General features: G+C 39.4%; 1 pseudogene; it reads left to right on the forward strand.

Moving 5' to 3' along the window:
* Positions 1-9,463: 9,463 nt before the first annotated feature.
* On the forward strand, positions 9,464-10,755 carry LOC118616271 (annotated as a pseudogene).
* Positions 10,756-19,453: the final 8,698 nt, after the last annotated feature.

Raw genomic sequence — 19,453 nt, forward strand, 5'->3', positions numbered from 1 at the left:
TGACAATTCTGTGTACTTCTGAGGGAGAACTGGTCGACTAATAGGTAATTCAAAAACCTTTTACACACAAAGAGCTCAATAATTTTCTATTTTAAAGTGTCACTTGAGTTATCAGTTAATGACTGGCAATGGCTGCTCAACAAATAGGCATTTATGATGAATGCTTCAATGTGAGAAGTTGGACAAAATGACCTCTTGGGGCCTTCCTCATGGATTTAATCAATCTAATCACACCTTTAGACTGAGTTGGAGCCCAGAGCGGAGCACTTATCTCCTGTTTTGAATTGTTACAGCACTGCTTTTGGAGGAACACATTTTATCTCCCTAACTGGTAAGTTCTGCAGGGGCAGGGACTCTACTTTTCATAGCACTGGGTGCAAAGTTGAGCACATAGTAGGTACTCAGTAAGCACTAATTGATTGATTTTGTAACTCCAATGTTATAATTTAGGGACACTAAAAGTTGGGGCAGAAAACTAAATAATAACCTTTAAGAGCCATCACACAGTGGATTGAGTGGACTCCTCGGGGACACCCCGTGGACAACACTTACTGCTTGAGAGATCTAGAAGCCATTCTATCATTGTTAAAAATGGACTTAAGTAAATGAATAGGTCTCTTTTCTCAACTCGATTCTATTTGGTCTCAACCCTGACGATGTATGACACAGAAAAGTGCCTGTCTTTGTCCCTAATAAAGGGAGTTTCTTAGGTTAGAAACACTAATAAGTTTTAGCAGGTTTTAGAGATGTGTAATCCAGCACCAAAATTTTAAATTGGAACTATGGGAGACATCTTCATAAAGAAGGAAGAGTGAAACAGGATCACTGAATCTTATTCTATTACACCCAATGAAATAACAGCAATCTTAAAAGCAAACACAAAATAAAATATCAAAACAACAACAACAAAAAAAAACCCCACCAGCATTTAAACAAGAAAAAAAATGGGATTCCAAAATGGTGGTGGAGTGAATGGAAGCTACACAGACCGTCTCCCAGGACCAAACTGGAATTACAACTAAAATAAAGACAAATCGACAGGAAAAAGCAACAGAAAAGCAGCTTGCGAAGATCATATAACCAGGGACACTGACTCAATCCTGGTAGAATTGCAGAGCCGTGAGGGGGGCGGCTGGAAGCCCACAGACAGCAGTGACCTTAGCTGTGAGCAGCGCCCTCAGGTAAAACTCCCAAGCAGCTCCACAGTGCTGAGCCGGGACAGACGCTAAAATAGCCACAGCCACTCACCTTGGGCTCTGGCAGAGGAAGGGTGGACTGGACTGTAACTGTGTGGGGACACTTGGGATTTGGAGGGGGCTCAGAGCTTTGCTGAGTTGCAGCCACACAGGACGTTGGCCATCTTCCTCCTTCCCAGGGCTCTGGTGAGTGGTGGTGGCCCCTTGCTCAGAGATTCAACCCTACCCAGGTGGAGCACTGAAATGCAAATTGAGGCTCACTAACAACCAGCATTTGCCCCACCGTCAGGAAATCCCCTTACGCTGAGCACCTGAGGGAGTTTTTCATTCAACTGAGAACCCAAGGCTCTTCAAGTAACTGCTACTGATAGCCTCCAGGCAAAAAGCTAGAGGATAACTGTACCATTCCTGGGCTAGAAAATCTAACAAGGAAAGTAAGACTTGACAGTGGTATTTAACATGGGTCCTCCCTTGCTCATCCAAACCTAAGAGAAGGAGCCACAAACAGCAGAACACCAACACCCACAGGAAAAATTTGGCAGGCTCCAAAGCCCACTGTGATAGCCAAATAGGTGAAACAAAAAAAACAAAAACCAAATAAAAGAACAAGAGACCTCTATCGAAGATGAGATAAATGTGGAGCAGTTAACCAAGTTAACAGCTAGAATTCAGAGCCATGATCTTGAGGAAGCTCAAGAGCATGAGTAAGGACATAGAGATGTTGAAAATCAACCAATTGGAAATTAAAAACCACCAAGAAGAAATGAAGAATGACATATCAGAAATAAAGAACACATTGGAAGGTCTAAACAGCAGAGTAGAGGAAGCTGAGGATTGGATAAGTGAATTAGAAGACAGGGTAGAAAAAATCAACCAATCAGAAAACCCAAAGAGGCCCACACTAAGACACATAGCAATTAAAATACCAAAAATTAAAGACAAAGACAGAATCCTAAAAGCAGCAAGAGATAAGCAACAGGTTACCTACAAAGGAATCTCCATAGGCTATCAGTTGACTTCTCACAAGAAACACTAAAGTCCAGAAGGGAATGACATGAAATAATCAAGGTCATGAAAAACAAGGATCTGAATCCAAGACTACTCTACCCAGCAAGGCTGTCATTCAAAATAGAAGGTCAGATAAAGAGCTTCCCAGACAAAAAAAAGGCTAAGGGAATACATTAGCACCAAACCAGCACTGCAAGAAATGTTAAAATGACTGCTGTAATTAGTAGAAGAAATAGGAAGAAAAATATAACCAAACTAAACAAAAATGGTAGTAAATAAGTACATATCAACAATCACCTTAAATGTAAATGGACTGAGTACACTGATAAAAAGACACAGAGTAGCTGATTGGATAAGAAAGCATGACTCATCTATATGTTGTTCACAAGAGACCCACCTCACAACAAAAACCTCACATAGAGTGAAAGTGAAGGGATGGAAAAAAATCTTCCAAGCAAACAGAAAGCAAAAAAAAAGCTGGGGGTATATACGGAATATAATGAACATAACAGTCTGAGGAATACAGTAGACCCAGAAACATGGAAGTAGGGCACAGACTGACATCCCTCAGAAGAGGGGGTGGGAGGGTGGGAAGAGATAAACCACAGAACTTATATGCATGTATGCATGACCAATGGACATGGACAACTAAGCCGGGGACAGGATGGGGGTGGGGAGGGGGGGTGCCAATGGGGTCAAAAAGGTAAAATATCTGTAACAAAAAAATAAATAAAAAATTTATAAAAAAAAAATGATGAAATGTTAAAAAAAAAAAAAGTTGGAGTAAAAATACTCATATCTGATAAAATAGATTTCAAAATGAAGGCCATAACTAGAGACAAAGAAGACCACTACATAATATTGAAGGGATCTATCCAACAGGAAGATATAACCTTGATAAACATATATGCACCCAATATAGGAGCACCAAAATATATTAAAAGTTTTCTGGAGGACTTCAAAGGAAAAATTGACACCAATACAATCATAGCAAGGGACTTCAACACCCTGCTGACACCAGTGGATAGATCCTCTAGACAAAAAATTAGCAAGGAAACAGAGACTCTAAATGAAGCAATAGACCAAATGGATTTAATAGACATCTACAGAGAATTAGACCCCAAAACTACAAAATTCACATTCTTCTCAAGTGCACATGGGACATTCTCAAAGATAGACCACATAATAGGACACAACTAAATCTCCACAAGTTCAAAAAGATTGAAATCATATCAAGCATCTTCTCAGATCACAATGGCATGAAACTAGAAATCAATTGCAACAAAAACACGCAAAGACATTTGAACACATGGAGGCTAAATAGCATGTTATTAAACAATAAATGGGTTACCGAGGAGATCAAGGAAGAAATTTGGTTCCTGGAAACCAATGAAAATGAACACACAACAACACAAAATCTATGGGATGCAGCAAAAGCAGTTCTGAGAGGGAAGTTCATAGCACTACAGGCCTACCTCAAGAAACAAGAAACATTTCTAATTGACTGTCTAACCTCACAACTTAAAGAATTAGAAAGCAAATAAAAAGAAAACCGCAGAGCAAGTAGAAGAAAGGAAATAGTAAAGATCAGAGCAGAAATAAATGACATAGAATCCAAAAGAACACTTCAAAGGATCAATGAAACAAAGAGCTGGTTTTTCAAAAAGATAAACAAGATTGATGGACCCTTAGCTAGACTCACCAAGAAACAAAGAGAGAGAACCCAAATAGACAAAATCAGAAATGAAAGTGGAGAAGTAACAACTGACACCAAAGAAATACAAAAGACCGTTAACAACAACTATGATCAATTATATGGCAACAAATTCGACAATCTAAGTGAAATGGACAAATTTCTAGAAACACATAGTCTCCCAAAACTGGACCAGGAAGAGATAGAAAACTTGAACAGACTAATAACAACTAAGGAAATTGAAGAGGTAATCAAGACTCTGCCAGCAAACAAAAGCCCAGGTCTGGATGGCTTCATGGGGGGTTTTACTGAACATTCAAAAAAGAACTAACACCCATTCTCCTCAAACTATTTCAAAAAATTCAAAAAGAAGGAAGACTTCCAAACTCATTTTATGAAGCCAGCATAATTCTAATTCCAAAACCAGAAAAAGACACTACATAGAGAGAAAACTACAGGCCAATATTCCTGATGAACATAGAGGCCAATATCCTGAACAAAATACTAGCAAATCAAATCCAGCAATACATCAAAAAAATTATTCACCATGACCAAGTGGGATTCACCCCACAGATGCAAGGCTGGTACAATATTCATAAATCAATAAATGTAACACACCACATATACAAAATAAAAAATAAAAGACACATGATCATATCAATAGATGCTGAAAAAGCATTCGACAAAATCCAGCATCCATTTCTGATAAATACACTTAGCAATGTGGGAATAGAGGGATCATATCTCGACATAGTAAAGGCTATATATGAGAGACCTACAGCCAACATCATACTTAATGGGCAGAAACTAAAAGCATTTCCCTTAAGAACAGGAACAAGACAGGGATGCCCACTTTCACCACTCTTATTTAACATAGTACTGGAAGTCTTAGCTACAGCAATCAAACATGAAGAAAAAATAAAAGGGATCCAAATGGGAAAGGAAGAAGTGAAACTGTCATTATTTGCAGATGACATGATATTATACATAGAAAACCCTAAAGACTCCATCAAAAATCTACTCGACTTGCCCTGGCCAGTTTGGCTCAGCGGTTAGAGCGTCGGCCTGCGGTCCGGAGAGACCCGGGTTCGATTCCCGCTAAGGGCACGTACTTCGGTTGCAGTTTGTCCCCGGCCCTGGTTGGTCGTGCGGGTGGCAGCCACTCGATGTGTCCCTTCACGTCGATGTTTCTCTCTCTCTCTCCCTTCCTCTCTCTCCCTCCCACTCTATCTGTACAAAAAATGGAAAAATATCCTCGGGTGAGGATTAAAAAAAAAAAAAAATCTACTCGACTTAATAAATTAATTTGGCAAAGTAGCAGGATACAAAATTAACATCAGGAAAACAACGGCATTCTTATACATTAATGATGAACTCATGGAAAGAGAAACTAAAAAAAAAAACAATCCTATTTACCATCATGGAGAAAAAAAAAAAGATACCTGGGAATTAACTTAACCAAAGAAGTAAAGGACTTATTTGCAGAAACCTACAGACCATTGAAAAAAGAAATAGAGGAAGATATAAAAAAGTGGAAGCACATACCTTGTTCATGGATTGGAAGAATTAACATCATTAAAATGTCCGTATTACCCAAAGCAATCTATAGATTCAATGCAATCCCCATCAAAATACCAACACCATACTTGACAGAATTAGAACAAATACTTCAAAAGTTCGTATGGAACCAAAAAAGAACCCGAATAGCCACAGCAATTTTGAAAAGGAAGGACAAAGTAGGTGGGATCGCAATACCAAATATCACATTATACTACAAAGTGACTGTAATCAAAACAGCCTGGTACTGGCATAAGAACAGGCATATAGACCAGTGGAACTGAACAGAGAAACCAGAAATGGACCCAAGACGTTATGCTCAATTAATATTTGACAAAGGAGGCAAAAGCATACAATGGAGTAAAGATAGCCTCTTTAATAAATGGTGTTGGGAAAATTGGACAGCTACATGCAAAAAAATGAAACTAGACCATCAACTTACACCATACACAAGAATCAACTCAAAATGGATAAAAGACTTAAATGTGTCTCATGAATCCATAAAAATCCTAGAAGAAACTGTAGGCAACAAAATTTCAGACATCATACACAGCAGAATTTCCACTGATACATCACCTAAGGCAACAGAAACAAAGGAGAAAATGAACACATGGTACTACATCAAACTAAAAAGCTTCTGCACAGCAAAAGAAATAACCATCAAAATGGAAAGGCAACCCACTGTATGGGAGAGCATAATTGCCAATGATACACCAGATAAAGGTTAATTTCCAAAATATATAGAGTACTCATACAACTCAACAAAAGGAAGACAAAAAACCTAATTAAAAAATGGGCAGAGGAGCTGAATAGACACCTCTCCAAACAGGACATACAAATGGCTAAGAAACATATGAAGAAATGCTCAACATTATTAATCATCAGAGAGATGCAAATTAAAACAACAATGAGGTATCACCTCACACCTGTCAGAATGGCCGCCATCAACAAATCATCAAACAACAAGTGTTGGCAATGGTGTAGAGAAAAGGGGACTTTAGTACACTGCTGGTGGGAATGCAGACTGGTGCAGCCACTATGGAAAACAATATGGTGTTACCTCAAAAAATTAAAATTGAACTTCCATTTGACCCAGTGATCCCACTTCTAGGAAAATACCCTAAGAAGCCTGAAACATCAATCAGAAAGAATATATGTACCCCCATGTTCATAGCAGCACTATTTACAATAGCTAATATCTGGAAACAGCGCAAGCGTCCATCAGTAGACAAATGGATAAAAAAAGCTGTGGTACATATACACAATGGAGTACTATGCAGCAGTAAGAAAGATCTCTTATCCTTTGAGATGACATGGAGGGACCTGGAAAGTATTATCCTAAGTGAAATAATCTAAGCAGAAAAAGACAAATACCACATGATCTCACTTATTTGTGGAACATAACAGTCTGAGGAATAGGGTAGACCCAGACACATGGAAGTAGCGTACAGACTGACAACCCTCAGAAGAGGGGGTGGTGGGAGGTGGGAAGAGATAAACCACCGAACTTATATGCATGTACGCATAACCAATGAACATGGACAACGAAGCCGGGGATGGGGTGGGGCGGATGGAGAGGAGGGTGTCAATGGGGTTAAAAAGGAGAAACATCTGTAACAGTAATAAAATTAAAAATAAAAGTAAATATATAAAAATAAACAATCCTGAACTCAAAACATAAATAAATAAAATAAAATAAACAAGAAAAAAATGTGTTAACCAATACCACAAACATTAAAACTTTTTAGCTAAGGGAGGAGATTCTGGCACATCCCCTCGATCCTGTATACATCTTCCTAAAGGTCGTGCTATCAATAAAAATATGCCCAGATCTGGAGACAATATAACTGAAGGGAATGTCTTTATATTTTGCCCTACTGGGATCAAGGAAGTAGAGAGAGAGAGGAACTGAGCAAGTCGGGTTAACTCTATTAGAAGTGAAGCCTCAGTGCATCTTTACACTGAAGCTGGGGACACTGCTGAGGGTTCATCCCAAATTCGGCAGAAGGAGGAATGTATTCAAGTTTTCCTAGAAAAGGCTGGACCCAGAACCAGCTGAGTCCTGCCTATCCACCTCTCACCCTCAGGTTAGAACAACGTAGGAAAGATCACAAAATAGAGAGTCCGCAGAGTGTGACTGGTAGGGGAACGTAGGAATATGTACAGGTTGAGATAGTTGGGAAGGGAGTCGAGAAAAATGCAATCTAGTGAAAGTAGAAGGTTTGGAGAGGTCCATGGTAAGCATGAAAAAGATAAAAAGAAATGGCATGAACACTATGCAAATAATACCAAAAGGAAGAATGTCGCATAAAATACACAGTTGAAGAGAATATAACCCACAAAACTGAAAGAACAGAAACAAATTTGTCAAGAATGCTTCACATTGCAGAAAAATTTACAAACATGACTTTGGTAAAAGAAGAGCTTAAAGGAAGATGAAAAACAGCAGAAAGACATGAAAAGAGAAGTTACAGGGTCTAAGGAAACAAACTGATGAGTAAAACAGAATCATGACCAAACAAACCAATAAATAAAATAGAATCACCGAAAACTGATATAAAGGACAGTTCTAAGGTAACCACAGTGCATGCAGAAGAAAAAAACAGAAATTGAGGTGCTAGGGAGAAGATAACAGACTCTCCCAGGAAGCATAACCAATGACTTCAACAAATTCAACAAATAGAACAGAAAAAATATTTAAAGCTAGAACCCAAGAAAAACTTAAATGTATTAGTTAGTTTTAACTACTGTTTTTGTTGTTAATCCTCACCTGAGAATATTTTTCCATTGAATTTTAGATAGAGGAAGGGAGGGAGGGAAAGAGCGGGAGAGGGACAGGGACAGGGACAAGGAGAGAGAGGGGAAGAGAGATGTGAGATGTGAAAGTTCCTTCCTGTGCGTCTCTGGTGCCTTTCAAGGTTCTGCCCCAGCTCTGGAACTCAGAGAGAGTGAGTCCGAGTACGTTGTTTTGCAGAACCTTGAAGAGGAACTGCCCAGCCCTGGCTAGTTTGGCTCAGTGGTTAGAGTGTTGGCTGTCAGACCCTAAGGTCTCAGGTTCAATTCCTGTCAAGGGCATGCACCTGGGTTGCAGGTTTGATTCCCCGACCCTGGTCAGCATTGTGTAACCAGTTGATGCATCTTTCTCCCATTGATGTTTCTCTCTCTCTCTCCCTCCCTTCCACTCTATCTAAAGATCAATGAAAAAATGTCCTTGGGTGAGGATTAACAAAAAAAAAAGGGAACTGCCCAGGACTTCAGCAGCCCTCAGTCTCACTCAGCCTCAATCCCTGCTGGTGTTTATAACCAGAAGTTATGGAGATTTCTCTTCCCGGCACTGGAACCCTAGGCTGGCAGTCCCAGTGCAGAGCTGGAACCTCTCACTCCGCAGGGGGGACCTCTGCAGCCAAGATATCTCTCCTAATTTTTACCCACCACCTGTGGGTGTGGGACCAGCCTGTTCTGGATCTCTGCCCTCCTAACAGTCTCAGCTGGCTGCTTTAACTTTCTCGTTGTAGGACTTCCATTCAGCCAGATTTCAGTGGGTTCGAAATGATGGTGGTTCTGTAGTTTAGCTGTAGTTTTGATATGGTTGTGGGAGGAAGTGAGTACTACGTTTACCTAAGCTGCCTTCTTGAATGGACCACATTTCAGTCTTTATATCATCAGGAATTAAATCTGTATGTAGCATGTGAGATAGATATTCAATTATATTTTTTCCATATTTACAGCCAATTCTCCTAGAACCATTATTGAAAAACGCATTATTTTTATAGTTGATCTGCAATGTCATCTCTATCATATTTCAAATATCAATATATGATATTGATCTGAAAAAGCCTTGTTTTCAGGGAGTAGGATGACTACTGTCTTGTGAGGGTGTGATTCAGCAAAAACTCTCAGTGCTCTCCAAATCCTGAGTCTCTCTACACAATTCCAGTCCAGTCCACTCTCCCTCTGCCAGAGCCCCCGACCTGTCATTTCCTCCACCCTTCACAGTGCTGCTACAGGACAGAGAGGAATGGATAAAAACATTGGTGAGCAACTCAGTAAAGCTCATGAAGCCTTCCGACAGGCATGCATGGATAGAGATTCTGCAGTAAAAGAACTACAGCAAAAGATTGAAAACTATAAGCAGAGACTACATGAGCAACAGGAACAGCTGTCCCTTCAACAAACTATTATTGACAAGCTAAAATCACAGTTACTTCTGGTGAATTCCAGTCGAAATAACAATTATGACTGTGTTCCCCTGCCTGAAGACATTGGAGCAAGAATAATCTGACTCTTGATCAGCTACATGATAAAGTAAAGTCAGGAACACCAAGAGAAAAAGAATCAAAGGAGAGAAGACAAGAGGTTTCTTCTCCTAGAAAAGAAACTTCACCAACGAGTCTCGGCATTCCTTTATTCCATGAAAGGAGTCATATAGAGAAGACTTTCTGCGATCTGAAAGAAGAATTTCATAGAATATGCATGCTAGCCAAAGCTCAAACCGACCACTTAAGCAAACTTAATGTCTCAGCCACTGCAACTGAAACACAGTGCTTGGTGCCTACACAGTGTACAGATAAAGCAGATAAACAAGAAGTGCTGTTTAAGCCTCAGAATAAGATGATATAAATAGAAGTACACCCTGCATCACATCTGTTTCACCAAGAGGACTGGGCCGAGATGCGGAAGACACCTCTTTGGAATCACTTTCTAAATTCAATGTCAAGTTTCCACCTACGGACAGTGACTCCACTCTCTTAGCGCTCCAGAAAGACCCAACGTCCTTGGTCCTGCCGCGTCTGAGGCTGTGTGCCAGGATAAATTCAATATGGAAATCAAACACGACCTGGGAAACTTCGTTAAAACAGAAGAAACTTTATTTGAAATTCAGGGAATTGATTCCATAGCTTCAGCTATACAAAACCTTAAAACAACTGACAATACAAAATCCTCAAATCTTGTAAACACTTGTATTGGGACAACTCTGGATAGAGCTCCATGTTTGCCACCTGGAAATCATAATGTATTATATGTAAAAACATTCCCACATCAGAACCTAGCTGATGCACCCTTTCCTTCCCTTGATCCCTCCAGAAAAGCTAGCCAAGGACCACAGCAGACGGTTTGGAAGCCCTTTCCTAATCAAGACAAGGACTTATCAACGGTACTAAGTGGCACAGGCTCAGAACTGCTTATACTTCGAGTATGAGAATTCTGTCAAGCAGTTTTCCCACCATCCGTTACATCCGGTGGGGGGGGGGGAGGGGGTTCCTCCAGCATCTTAATTCACACTTTAATGAGGATACTTAAGACACATTTGAAAACAGATATATCAAGTTCTAGGTGATGATTTGTGGGGGGGTGTAATACTATAAATACTTGATTACAAACTTAGTTTAAGATCATTTATTGAAAAATCACAGCTATTTGAATTTTTTAAAACTTACATTGTAACTTTCTTTTCTTACCTTTTAAAAGATTGAACTGCAGTTGGTTGTATTCATGTTTACAGTGTTTATTGCCATAATTCAGAATTATTGTATATGATTTACTTTGGAATTGTATGACCATAATTTATGTTTGCTTCAACTGTCTAAGCTCATTGCTTATATATATATATATATATATATATATATACTTAGATTATGTGTATATATTTAGGTTTTATATATATATACACACACACACACATGTACATACATATATATTTCATTGATTTTAGATAGAGTAGAAGGGAGGGAGGAAGAGAGGGAGAGAGAGAGAGAGAAACATTGATGTGACAAAGAAACATCGATTGATTGCCTCCTGAACGACTCTGACCAAGGCCAGGTATTAAACCTGCAACCCAGGTATGTGCCCTTGACTGGAATTGAACCCACCACCCTTCAGTCCACAGGCCAATGCTCTAACTACTGAGCCAAACTGGCCAGGGTAATTTTCAGTTGTTATTTCTCTTCTCTCATTTCTGATTTTGTGTATTTGGGTTCTCTCTCTTTGTTTCTTGGTGATTCTAGCTAAGGGTCCATCAATTGTGTTTATCTTTTCGAAAAACCACCTCATTGTTTCATTGATTCTTTGAATTGTTCTTTTGGACTCTATGTCATTTATTTCTGCTCTGATCTTTACTTTTTCCTTTCTTCCACTTGCTCTGGGGTTTTCTTTTTATTTGCTTTCTAATTCTTTAAGCTGTGAGGTTAGATAATCTATTAGAGATTTTTGTTGTTTCTTGAGGTAGGCCTGTAGTGCTATGAACTTCCCTCTCAGAACTGCTTTTGCTGCATCCCATAGATTTTGTGTTGTTGTGTGTTCATTTTCATTGGTTTCCAGGAACCAAATTTCTTTTGATCTCCTCGGTAACCCATTTATTGTTTAATAACATGCTATTTAGCCTCCATGCGTTCAAATGTCTTTGTGTGTTTTTGTTTCAATTGATTTCTGGTTTCATGCCATTTTGATCTGAAAAGATGCTTGATATGATTTCAATCTTTTTGAACTTGTGGAGATTTAGTTTGTGTCCTATCATGTGGTCTATCTTTGAGAATGTCCCATGTGCACTTGAGAAGAATGTGAATTCTGTAGTTTTGGAGTCTAATTTTCTGTAGATATCTATTAAATCCATTTGGTCTAGTGCTTCATTTAGAGTTTCTGTTTCCTTGCTAATTTTTTGTCTAGAGGATCTATCCACTGGTGTCAGCGGGGTGTTGAAGTCCCTTGCTATGATTGTATTGGTGTCAATTTTTTCTTTGAAGTCCTCCAGAAAACTTTTAATATATTTTGGTGCTCCTATATTGGGTGCATATATGTTTATCAAGGTTATATCTTCCTGTTGGATAGATCCTTTCAATATTGTGTAGTGGCCTTTTTTGTCTCTAGTTATGGCCTTCATTTTGAAATGTATTTTATCAGATATCAGTTTTGCTACCCCAGCTATTTTTGCTTTCTGTTTGCTTGGAAAATTTTTTTCCATCCCTTCACTTTCAACCTATGTGAGTCTTTTGTTGTGAGGTGGGTCTCTTGTAAACAACAGATAGATGAGTCATGCTTTCTTATCTAATTAGCTACTCTGTCTTTTTATCAGAGCATTCAAACCATTCACATTTAAATTGATTATTGATATGAACTTATTTATTGCCATTTTTGTTTAGTGTGGTTCTATTTTTCTTCCTATTTCTCCTGCTAATTACAGCAGTCCTTCTAACATTTCTTGCAGTGCTGGTTTGGTGCTAATGTATTCCCTTAGCCTTTTTTTGTGTTTGTGAAAAGCTCTTTATTTGACCTTCTATTTTGAATGATAACCTTCCTGGATAGAGTAGTCTTGGATTCAGATCCTTGTTTTTAATGACCTTGATTACTTCATACCATTCCCTTCTGGCCTGTAGTATTTCTGTTGAGAAGTCAGCTTAGAGCCTTATGGGGGTTCCTTTGTAGGTAACCTGTTGCTTATCTCTTGCTGCTTTTAGGGTTATGTCTTTGTCTTTAATTTTTGGCATTTTAATTATTATGTGTCTTAGTGTGGGCTTGTTTGGGTTCTTTTTACTTGGGGCTCTCTGTGCTTCTTGAACTCGAATGCCTTCTTCCTTCACCAAATTAGGGAAGTTTTCTGACACTATTTCTTCAAATATATTCTCTAACCCTTGCTCATTTTCTTCTTCGGGGACTCCTATGATGCGAATATTATTATGTTTCCCGTTGTCCCACAGTTCTCTCAAGTTGTCTTCCTGTTTTTTAATTGTTGTTTCCTTTTGGTTTTCTGATTGGTTGATGTTTTCTACCCTGTCTTCTAATTCACCGATCCAATCCTCAGCTTCCTCTACTCTGCTGTTTAGACCTTCCAGTGTGTTCTTTATTTCTGATATGTCATTCTTCATTTCTTCTTGGTGATTTTAAATTTCCAACTGGTTGATTTTCAACATTTCTGTGTCTTTACTCATGGTGCTCATGCCCTTACACATGCTGTTGAGCTTCCTCAAGATCATGGCTCTGAATTCTAGTTCTATTAACTTGCTTAACTGCACCTCATTTATCTCATCTTCAGTAGAGGTCTCTTGTTCTTTCACTTGGGATTTGTTTCTTTGTTTCACCATTTTGGCTATCTCAGTGGGCTTTGGAGCCTGGCAAATTTTTCCTGTGGGTGTTGGTGTTCTGCTGTTTGTGGCTCCCTCTGACGGGTTTGGATGAACGTGAGAGGACCCACATTAAACATCACTGTCAAGTCTTACCTTCCTGGGCAGAGTTGCAAGCCCATGAATGGATCAGTTATTCTCTAGCTTTTTGCCTAGAGGCTATTAGTTGCAGTTACTTGAAGAGCCTTGGGTTTTCAATTGAATGAAAAACTCCCTCAGGTGCTCAGTGTAAGGGGATTTCCCAAGGTTGGGGCAGATGCTGGTTATTAATAGGCCTCAATTTGTATTTCAGTAGGCACCAGGTGGGGTTGAATCTCTGAGGGACTGGCCGCCACCTCTCACCAGAGCCTTGGGAAGGAGTAAGATGACCACTGTCCTGTGTGGCTGCAACTCAGCAAAAGCTCTGAGCCCCCTCCAAATCCTGAGTGTGCCCACACATTTCCAGTCCAGTCTGCCTTCCTCTGCTGGAGCCCAAGGTGAGCGGCTGTGGCTATTTTAGCATCTGTCCAGGCTGTGCGCTGTGGAGCCACTCGTGAGTTTTACCCGAGGGCACTGCTCACAGCTAAGGTCTCTGCTGTCTGTGGGCTCCCCGCCACCCTCTCGCACCTTCACAAGCCTACCAGGATTGAGTCAGTGTCTCTGGTTATATGGTCCTTCAAGCTGCTTTTCTGTTGCTTTTTCCTGACCATTTGTCTTTATTTTCGTTGTAATTCCAGTTTGGTCCAGGGAGATGGTCTGTGTAGCTTCTATTCACTATGCCACCATTTTGGAATCCTTCCCTGTTGGGATTTTGATTGATATATACATGTCATTGTGTTAGAGAATTGACAGCTTTTCAATACTGAGTCTTCCTAACCATAAATATGGTATGTCTCTATATTTAGTTAGTATCTTCTTCTTTTTTTTTTTAAATCCTCACTGGAGGACATTTTTGCAAATTAGGAAACAATTTTATTAAAATTAGAGCTGGAGGAAGAGAAGGGGGATGAGAGAGAGAGAGAAACATCGACGTGAGAGGACACCTCAAGTGGTTGTCACCCACACAACCCCAGCAGGGCTGTAGACAAACTGCAACCGAGGTACTTGCCCTTAGCGGAAACCGAACCGGGGTCTCTCTGGACCGCAGGCCATCGCTCCAACTGCTGAGCCAAACAGGCCTGGGCTAGTTAGTATATTCTTATTAAAATTTTCTTTATAAAACTTTTGCATAGCTTTTGATATTTTCACAGATGCATTTTTGTTATTGTAAATGATATTTTTCTTTAAAAATTTTTTTAAAAAAATTCTCACCTGGGGATATTTTCTTTTTCTTTTTTTTTTTTTAATCCTCACCTGAGGACATTTTCCATTTTTTGTTCAGACAGAGTCGGAGGGAGAGAGAGGAAGAGAGAGAGAGAAACATCGACGTGAAAGGGACACATCGAGTGGCTGCCACCCACACAACCAACCAGGGCCGGGGACAAACTGCAACCGAGGTACGTGCCCTTAGCAGGAACCGAACCTGGGTCTCTCTGGACCGCAGGCCGACGCTCTAACCGCTGAGAAAACTGGCCAGGGTGATATTTTCAATTTATCTTCAGGCAGAGGAGGTAGAGAGAGGGAGAAAAATGGAGAGAGAGAGAGAAACATTGATGTGAATGAGACACATCGATTGGTTGCCTTCCGCATGGCCCCTAAGCAGGACCAGGACAAACCACAACCGAGGTATGTGCCCTTGGCCAGAATTGAACCCGTGACTCATTGGTCCAAGGGCCAACGTTCTAACCACTGAGCAAAACTGGCCAGGACAAGGATATTTTTCTTAATATCTGTTGCTGATATATGAAAAAATACAATTGATTTTGACATTACTCTTATATTCTACTACTCTTATTAATTCTAATAATTTATTTGAATAAATAAATTCCTCTGAGGGATTTTCTACATAGATAATCATATGTTGGAATAAAGGGAACTTTGTTTTTTCTAATCCATTTTTTTTCCATTTTACTGTAGTGATTAGAACTCCACAGTACAATCTTTAATAAAGCATGGAAAGCAGGCATCTTTAACTTGTTTCTAATAAAATTAGGAAAAGAAAATTTGTAATATTTCACCATTAGACGTGATGTTTGCTGAAGTACTTTAGTATAGGTACCTTTTTATCTGGAAAAGGTAATTCCCTTTTATTCCTGTTTTTCTAAAAGAATTGATTTTTATTCATTCAACAAATATTTATTGAGCACTTTGGTAGTGCACTGGGCTAACCAGTAGGGATACATCCCAAAACAAAACAAAACGTTCTTCCCTCATGAAGTATGCAGTATAGTGAAAGATAACACAACAGATAAAACAAACAAATAAATAAATATTTCCACTGGGGAATTTGGCCCACAAGCTGGGCATGTGCCCTGACCGGAAATCAAATCAGTGACCTCTTGGTGCATGGGTCGATGCTCAACCACTGAGCCACACCGGCCGGGCACGATGCAGTTTTATACAAGGTGATGAGAGCAGGCTTCACTGAGCAGGGGATGCTTCAGCAAATACTTGAAAGCTATGCAAGTATTTGTAGGGAAGGCATTCCAGGCAGAGGGACTAGCAGGTGTAAAGACGGAGGTGGGAGAGGCTGCCTGGCTTGTATAAGACACAGCAAGAAGACCAGATTGCCTGAAGGTGAATGAGCAAGGGAACGTGTAGCAGGAGATGGATTCCTAAGACGATAAGCAGCTGGATGAATGTGTTACATTTTCTTCCATTCTTTTCCTGCGCCTATGAGATAATTATGATTATTCTCCTTTAACTTCTTCATGTAAAGGATTATATTTTTATATTTGTCTATGTTAAATGTCTTGACATTCCTGTGATAAGCCAAATTTAGTCAATCTATGTGACCTTATTTTATAAACTAAATATGGTTTGATAATATTTTCTTCAGGATGTTTGCATCTATATTCATGAGTGTTTTTGGCCTGTAATTTTAGTTTAGTATGTGCCAAAGTCATACTAGCCCTCATGGAATAGGTTTAAAAGTGTTCTCTTGCCCTGGCCAGTTTGGCTCAGCGGTTAGTGTCAGCCCATGGTCCAGAGAGGCCCGGGTTCGGTTCCCGCTAAGGGCATGTACCTCGGTTGCAGTTTGTCCCTGGCCCTGGTTGGGTCGTGCGGGAGGCAGCCACTCGATGTGTCCCTTTCACATCGATGTTTCCTCTCTCCCCCTCCCTCTCTATCTGAACAAAAATGGAAAAATGTCCTCAGGTAAGGATAAAGAAAAGAAGAAATTACTAGTGTAGATTTACCCCTGGGTTTATCAATTTTCTTGCTTTTCTTTCCTTCTTGCATCTCAGACCTTCCTTCTAGGGTTATTTTCTTTCTCCCTAAAATACATATTTTAGGAATCCCTTTACTATAGGACTGCTGTTTTAAAGTATCGCGCTTATTTATTTGAAAATGTCTTTATTTCACTTACATTCTTGAAAGATAATTTTGCTGGATATATAGTTTGGCAGTTATTTTTCTCTCAGCAATTTTCTCTCAGATACTATTGAAAGTCTCAATAGTATCAAACTTTGAATATGACACAATTCCAATTTTGTAAGTGGGTAAATGTAAAAGCAGACTGGGAGTAAACACAAAAATAATTGTGAACATACCACCCAATACAATAGAAGTTATCTGTCCCTTCCTGATTCCATTACTTTACCTCCCTACACAAAAAGTATAACTCTCTTAAATCTAGTGTTTACCATTCCCTTGCTTTTTTTCTTCTTTAAAGAAATTTTTTTTCTTTACTGATTTGGGAGAGAGAGGAAGGGAGAGAGAGACAGAAACATCAATGAGAGAGAACATCGACTGGCTGCCTCCTGCATGCCTCACACTGGGATTTGGCCCATAACCTGGGCATATACCCTGACCAGGAATCGAACTGGCAACCTCTTAGTATATGGGGTTGACGACACTCAACCACTCAGCCACACTGGCCAGGCCCATTCCCTTGCTTTTAAAAATAGATATAGAGCTAAGGTCAAACAATTGTGAGGATGATGGTGATGGAACATAACGTAAGTATTATATATACTTCCAATTAAAAGAATAATATAAATAACAAAGATAGGGTGAGAGAAAATATGCAAATGCTACTTTCCTTCTCTTTCACCACAGACAGTATTGCTATTGTCTAAAATGAAAACATGTACTGATCTTCAAGACTCCAACCTCTTTTTTCCTTATAATTTTACAAAATATCTCTAGTGAAAAATAGTAATCTAGATTTCAGTAATTCCTTTAGTTTTATGTTATTTCTATTTCTTCTGTAAAATTAAAGTAAAACTAAATGTGATACTTTGAATAAAAATGGAAGTTATGTTATGATTTCTGTTTTTATTTTATTAAAAAACATTTTTTTTCCCCCAATCCTCACCTGAGGACACCCCCCCCCCCCATTTATCTTTAGATAGAGTGGAAGGAAGGGAGAGAGAGAAACATTGATGTGAGAGGGACACATCTACTGGTTGCCTCCCACAAGACCCCAACCAGGGCCGAGGACGAACCGCAACTGAGGTACGTGCCCTTGACTTGAATTGAACCTGAGACTCATTGGTCCGAGGGCCCACGCTCTAACCACTGAGCAAAATCGGCTAGGGCTATGATTCTATTTTTAGAAAACTATTTCTTCTACCTAGTTTCTTTATACATGCGTGGAGAGCTACCTGGAATAATGTGCACTTTAATATTAATAATGGTTTATTTCATCTGTTGATATTGGGCTAAATTTAACTTTATTTTTGTGTATTCAAAATTACTTAAATTTCTTGTTATGTGTAGGTATTATTAACAAACTGATAAATTTTTTGAATGCAGAGTCAGCAACTTCACAGTACATTACAAGTTGAGACAGTTTGCTCCCCCTCATCTACTCCTGTACTCATGGCCTTAACTATCAGCCGCACCTCTTTTCTGAGAGTAGACAGTGCGGGCACAACCATCACTAGCCGTAGAATTTCTTATCCTTGGAGTTCTTCCCACAGTGCTGCTCCAGACTGGATGTTTGTGTCCCCCACGCCCACTTGATATTGAAATTCTAACCCCCAATGTGATGGAGGAGGAAGGGACTTTGGGAAGTAATTAGGTCATGAGAATGGAGCCCTCATGAAATGGAATTCATGCCCTTATAAAAAAGACTACAGAGAGATCTCTCTCCCATTTTACCATGTCGGGACGGCTGTCTAAGAACCAGGAAGTGAGCTCTAACCAGACTCCAAATTTCCCAGCTTCCAACACTGTGAGAAATAAGTGTTTGTTATTTATAAACTACCCAATCTGTGGTATTTTGTTAAAGCAGCCTGAATAGACTGAGTCAGGTGTCCAGTCAGCCCTGAGGGGTCCTTCTGACAGCATTTTCTTTTCTTTGCTTTTTAAGTGTCTAAGTTACTTTATTTATTTTTTAACATTAAGATTTACTCTACATGGTAGACTTTTTAGAATATAATCTTAGAAGTCAGGTCAAAATATATGACATTATTTTTAAATTAATTAATTAATTAATTTTATTCCTCATCCAAGGATATTTTAAAATGTATCATCAGATAGAGTGGGAGGGAGGAAGAGAGAGAGACAGAGAGAAACATCGATGTGATAGAGCCACATCGACTGGTTGCCTCCATGTCACACAACCTGACCAAGGCTGGGGACAAAGGTACGTGTGCCCTTGACCAGAATCGAATCCGTGACTCAGTGGTCTGCAGGCCGACACTTTAACTGCTGAGCCAAACTGGCCCGGGCATATGACATTTTTTTCATTAGACTGTCTTTACAAAAAAGTATTGTACGACTCTTTTCAATGCTCATGATTTTATATAGCCATTAAATTGATTTTTTTTTTCATTTTTTATCCTCACCCGAGGACGTTT

Source organism: Molossus molossus, unplaced genomic scaffold (genome assembly GCF_014108415.1).
Source record: "Molossus molossus isolate mMolMol1 unplaced genomic scaffold, mMolMol1.p scaffold_m16_p_4, whole genome shotgun sequence".
Taxonomy (NCBI): Eukaryota; Metazoa; Chordata; class Mammalia; order Chiroptera; family Molossidae; genus Molossus; species Molossus molossus.